Raw genomic sequence first — 6000 nt, forward strand, 5'->3', positions numbered from 1 at the left:
CTTAACTCCAAGATAATGGAGATTGGTAACCCAGAGGTATACTGGGGAGATGGAAAAGAAACATTATCAGAGAACTCAAAATTTCTTAGCTGATTCACATGTGGGCAAACAGGGTAATTCTAATTAATTGACAGAAGGGAGAAGGCAGTATCTGAAAATAGAATTAAAAGAAATAAAATATGATAAGGACATCATCAGCAAACTAATCCACATTTCATTCAGAATGGAACAAGACAAAGCAACATTACATCACAGTAGAAAAACAGCAGCAAAGCAGAGCAAACAGCATTCCTTGCTGTAATAATTCTCCTGCACAATACTGTTAAATAGGGAAATTGTAGAATCTGTCTAGTGAGGCCCATTAGGCAAGGAGTGAATTTCACGCTGAAACCAGAGGTTGTATGGCATTCTCCCAAAGAAAGGAAGAATATACTAGAAACTCACCTCCCTGAGGTCCTTTCAAGCCTTGTAATTTAGTGACTGTGCAACCATCTTCACATCATTCTGATAATGTACCTCAGGGTGTTAAAGCCATTACTGGATCTACACACGTGCGCACACACACACACACACACACACATTCACTGTGGATTTTTAAGAGTTCTATGGTGGCCTGGTAAGCACAAGAAATTAATGACATATTAAACTTAGAAATAACTTAAACTCCTAAGCCTTTGCCTCGAGTTCTTAAACATTCCACCTGCCTTAACAGGTTCCACTTATAAAAAACTAGAATACAAATACCTAGATAGAACCCTATTCAAATTCATCTTCTAAATGAGCCCTTTTATTTTATTTTGTCAGAATGTTAAAAAATAATTCATAACTAATTCCATCATTGAAAATGCATGCGTCCTCTGTGTGTGAGGTAGCACACCTGCCCTGATGCAGGGACCTGGGGAGGACACATAGGCTCCCTCCTGATAAATGCTCCTGGGCCCTGGCCTGCCTGCCCCTCCCTGCAGCAGCAACTTTCTGCCCCTGCAAAGCCTTGTCTCACCTACAAACCTGCACTGTATTATTCCCTTACCCCAAGGGGAGTTCGGTTTCTCCAGGGACAGGTCTCAGACGGAACCTGGACTCTTCTCCACAGGGCTGGTGCAGCCAAAGAGGAGCATCCTCACCGAAGTCCGGTGACCTTATGACTACCCGACCCAGAGACCAGAGCAGATGCATGTTCCTGCTTCAGCCTCCCCGTACCTCCTCCTTTACTCTTCCCACTAAGTAAATGTCAGCATCATCACCAAAAAATATTTGTTACCAGGGCCCAGGTCAGAGGCTGCTGGGTGGTCCCAATTGACTGGATCTGGTTACCTGCTTGCATCAGAAGGAAGATAAAATGATATAAAAAGGAAAAATGAATTTAAAGACAACAGCTAATCATCTTTCTTCGCCCATCATGCAGAAACAGTAAAATCTATAGGAACAAATGCCAGGAAATATACATATATAGACTCATCCAGCTGTGCCAGGCAGAGATGCTACAATTCCGATCCTCCCTCGGTGCATCCTTCTGGCTCCAGGCTGGCCTTTGAGGGCACTTGCAGCTTCCATCCTCAGCATGAGATGATGGCCTCCCTGCAGGAAGCTGTGATATGAAACAGATAAACAAGTTAGCAGGAAACGACTGAGAACAGAGAAGCGATTTGGGACTTCTAATTTTAAATCAGTCCCTGTTACATGTTGGTAATGGTCTTTATCCAAATCTAATGATGTACCAAGCCTTTTCCATTTCAGGTTGAAAATTCCTCCCACATTCCCGGCCTGCATTTCATGGCTCATCCTTCAGTTCTCCTTCTGACCCCCTACTCCACCCAAACTCACTAGCCTTTAAGAAGTGATCACCGAAGTTTTTTGCAATAAAAATATTTCTGTAAAGACAGCAAAAATCAGTCATTTCTTTTTCATAGTGAAAATAGATTACTTGGAAACTTTTCTTTTTTAAAATTAGTCTTTTAAACTAGTGATGGAATCACCATATGACCCAGCTATCCCACTCCTTTTTATTTTCCCAAAAGACCTGAAATAGTCACAGTACAGTGATTCAACACCTCAATGTTCATAGGAGCACAATTCACAATAGTTAAATCATGGAATCAACCCAGATGCCTGTCAGTAGATGAATGGATTAAGAAATTGGAAGATATTTATGATGAAGTTCTACTCAGCCATAAAGAAGAATGAAATTGTGTCATTTTATGGTAAATGAATGGAAATGGGGAATATCATGCTAAGTGAAATAAGCCAAAGTCAGAAAGTCAAAGGTAGAAAAGTTTCTCTCATATGCAGAAGGTAGAGTAAAATAAAGGAAATTGAAGGAAGGATAGGACAATATAAAGAACCAATCAAATATAAATTAATAGACGAATGAAAGGAAGTCAAGTAGAGGAGAGGAAGGAGAATGGGAGAGGGGAGGGAGAAAGGGAGGGAGAGCGGGATAGAAAAGGGGGAGATCATGAACTGAAATAGATTTCCATGCATGGATGAGTTTGTCAGGATAAACCCAACTATATTTAACTATGAAGCTCTAATTTTTAAAAATGAGCCCTTTTTTCTCATACTGTTGGCATTATTTCCCCCATGATCCAATCATCCAGTATTGGTGTTATGTTTACTTTCCCCTTTGACTCTCCTGAATAACCACGTTCCTACTCTCAACATAGTAGTCACATTTTTGCTTCATTTTTCTTACCATTTTTATTACAATTAAATATATGTAACATAAAATATTACACTTTAATCACTTTGTCTATGATTTAGTGGCGTTAATTCCATTCACACTGATATGAAACCATCACCACTATTTCCAAAACTACTTCATCTTCCTAGATAGAAACTCTGTAACCATTAGCAGGAACTCCATTCCTCCCTCTGGCCCCTGGTAACCTCTAATCTTTCTGTCCCTTTGTCTCTAGATATTTCACATGTATGGTATCATACAGTATTTGTCCTTTTGTGTCTGACTTATTTCACTTTCCACAATGTTTTCAAGGTACACAGTATAGCATGCATCAGAAGTTCATTTCTTTTTATCAGTAAATAATATTTCACTGTATGGATATACACTTCTGTTTATCCATTAATGTGTTCATGGCCAATTGGATTGTTTTCACCCTTTGGTTATTGTGAATGATGCTACAGTGAACATGGGCATATATTTATCTATTTGAGTCACAAGCGTCTGTTTTAAATTGTTTGGGTTATCTTTTTTCACTTTTGATAAGTGCAGTAAATTCTTGTCTTCTTACTCAGTGATCCCTTCTATTGCCATTACTATAGCATTGTGACGAAAACAAACCATTCCAAAATGTTGTGTTTTAAGGTAATGACAATGTTTGTGAAACTGTGACTTAGGGCTCAGGCAGATGATTTGCTTCTGTTTCACATAGAGTCCCTGGAGCAGCTCAAAGCCTGGGAGATTGAACCTTCTCAAGGCTTGTTCATGTGTCTAAGCCTCTAGACGGGGGGATTTAAAGAGCTGAGAAACTGAGCACCGCTATCTCTGTCTGATCTCTTCACATTGTTTCTCCAGCTTGACAAAATGGTTCAAGTCTCTAGAAGCACATGTTCCAAGAGGGAGAGCCAGACAGAAGCTGTATTGTCTTATGACCTGGTTTCAGAAATCGCTCAGCATCCCATCCGCCACATTCAACTCTCTAGAATGCAGTCACTAAGGCCATTTCAAATTCCACCATTTGTGGGAAACTGACAAGAGATTTTGAAGATGCTTCTTAAAAATCCATCATTGGTGATGGTGTTTGTTATCTCATTCCTATTATGATATTATTTGTTATAAAATTCAGAGACTCTTGTTTTCTCTTAGGAAAATCATGGAAACAAAATCAGGAGCTGAAGGTAGGAACAGTCTGATTTGATGGTATTACTTGCTTCAAAGCAGCTGTCAGCTTCAAACACAAGTGTGAGTGACAGCTCCTTATAGAATCCCATCATTAAGACGGTAGCCATGCACTGCAGGTCTGCTGCTTTTTGTCTTTTCTGCCCTTGGATGAATAAAAAAGTTCTGCTTTCTAGTTAGAAACCCAAGACAGGAATTATTATCACCCTGACTCATCCATTTTGCTCCAGGTCATATGCCTTGTGTTAACATAGGCTGCTTTTCAATCTCATGTGATCTATTGACAGTGGGATGTAGAAAACCACTTGAATGGCCCAGGAAGGGTTGGAGGCTGCTGAATTGCAGATTCCTTCACAAGAGACAGACCATTAAATGTCCTATATTGTTTCCAGGTGAATGTTCGAGTGGATTGGCTTTTTAACTATCAACTAAATCCTTAAATTCAGTTAAAAGAATCAGATGAAGTCATGGCATGAGCATTGGATCTGACCCTGGCTTTGCCCCTGGGTGGCCTTGGAAAGCCACCAACTCATATACTTTTAGCCATGGAAAAGACTTTGGGAGCCATCTGGTCCAACTCCCTCTGTTCACAGAAACCTCCTCCACAAAAGTCGTCTCAGAGCTTTCTATTCTCAATTTTCCAATGTCAATAGCCAAACTCTTATACCCTAATCTATCTGAAATTTTCATAATATCATTCAATGTATACTTATTCAGATGCATTGGGAGAATTTAGGGAGCTCCTTAATTTGAAATTTGAGTGTTAATCATATATTAAATCTCCTAAAGAAAGCTATCCATTTCAAGACTCTGTCCATTCCACCTAAATACTAATTTACTAATTTTGAAAAGCTAACTCTCAAAAAGGTCATCATGTCAAGGTTATGACCAGTTGAGCCAACCACTCCATCAGGAAATGATTCTGGTGTACATCATTGTACTTTTAGTTTATATAAATTATGAAACTTTGAGGTTGCCCAGGAATCATTTAAAACCATCAAAAGACAATATTACAGTATCCTCTAAAAATAAAGGGAAATTGATTCTATTTCCTACTAAAATTAATTTAGCACCAATGATGTAGAAAAGAAGGAATTGCTTCGACCAAAGATGGTAAGGGAAAGTGAAATGACTATCAACGTGGAGACATGCAATTAAAAAAAAAAAATCCTCCTCTACCACTTTCACTGGTTCCTGTGCTCTGGAAGATGAGTGGCAGAACAGGGAAAGTGATGAAATTTGCTGTTCACTCTTAGATGTCTCTTTTCTCTTCTCTCGCTTCCTCTGAATAAGTTTCCTGTTCCCTCACACCTGACTCTCAATGTCAACTTATTTCAAAAAGTCATTTCTTCCTCTTTAGCAAGAACTGATATTTTGGATCTGTTCCTGGGGGAAACCTGCTGAACAGGTCACCATTTCTTCCATATCAGAGGTCAAAGAGTGTTAGCATCGACTCCTTGCAATAGCTATTTTCAGATCATTTCCTGCTTACATAGCATTGGTCTCATTGAAGGTCTATGGCATCACTCCCTATGGCTACCTTTTCTCCGTCCTTATCAATGCCATACCCAAAATCATCAACCTCCTCAGTACATTCTACTATTTGCCCCTCTGTCTCCTGATGATACTCAGTTATCATTGCATGATCCATTAACACTTAACATCAATCTTTCCTAAACTTGCTACTACTCAATTAGTTTTCACACATCTTTAGTAAATTTCTCATTGCATTTTCCACAAGTTTTGATCCAGTTTTTTCTTAATTCCTCCAAAAGTTACCACCACTTCTCTTTATAATCAGGGAACAAAAGTCTAATAGAATGAGAATAGTATGACAGGAGCACTTGCCTGTGTGCCAGGAACTGTACTAGGTCATGTGGAGGATGGTGATTCGAATCATGTTCTTTCTGACTCTCTCATGGCTGGGAACTTCCTGTGTGAAGGTGCAGGTCAAGATGGCCCAGTTGCTATGGTGACACTGGCCAAGGCAGCTACCTGCAAATGCATGCAGCTCTATCAGTTGAGATCTTGAGCTAAGGCACAAGAGCCTAGAGATAGAAAATTCTAAGCAAAACAAGATGACCCTAATGTCTTACCAGTCCTGCATCCTTCAGATTACTTGCTTTGCAGAAACTTACCCACAA

The 6000-nt window shown here is 39.5% G+C and overlaps 1 protein-coding gene across 1 annotated transcript in view; it reads left to right on the forward strand.

The window, feature by feature from the left end:
• Nucleotides 1-1789, forward strand: part of Spef2 (sperm flagellar 2) — a 194810-nt gene extending 193021 nt beyond the window's left edge. Inside the window, exon 37 of the transcript XR_007109151.1 lies at nucleotides 1094-1789. The gene's annotated coding sequence lies outside the window, so the exon portion shown is untranslated. The remainder of the gene's footprint in view (nucleotides 1-1093) is intronic.
• The last annotated feature ends 4211 nt before the right edge of the window (nucleotides 1790-6000 follow it).

The sequence above is a fragment of the Sciurus carolinensis genome, chromosome 6 (assembly GCF_902686445.1).
Source record: "Sciurus carolinensis chromosome 6, mSciCar1.2, whole genome shotgun sequence".
NCBI lineage: Eukaryota > Metazoa > Chordata > Mammalia > Rodentia > Sciuridae > Sciurus > Sciurus carolinensis.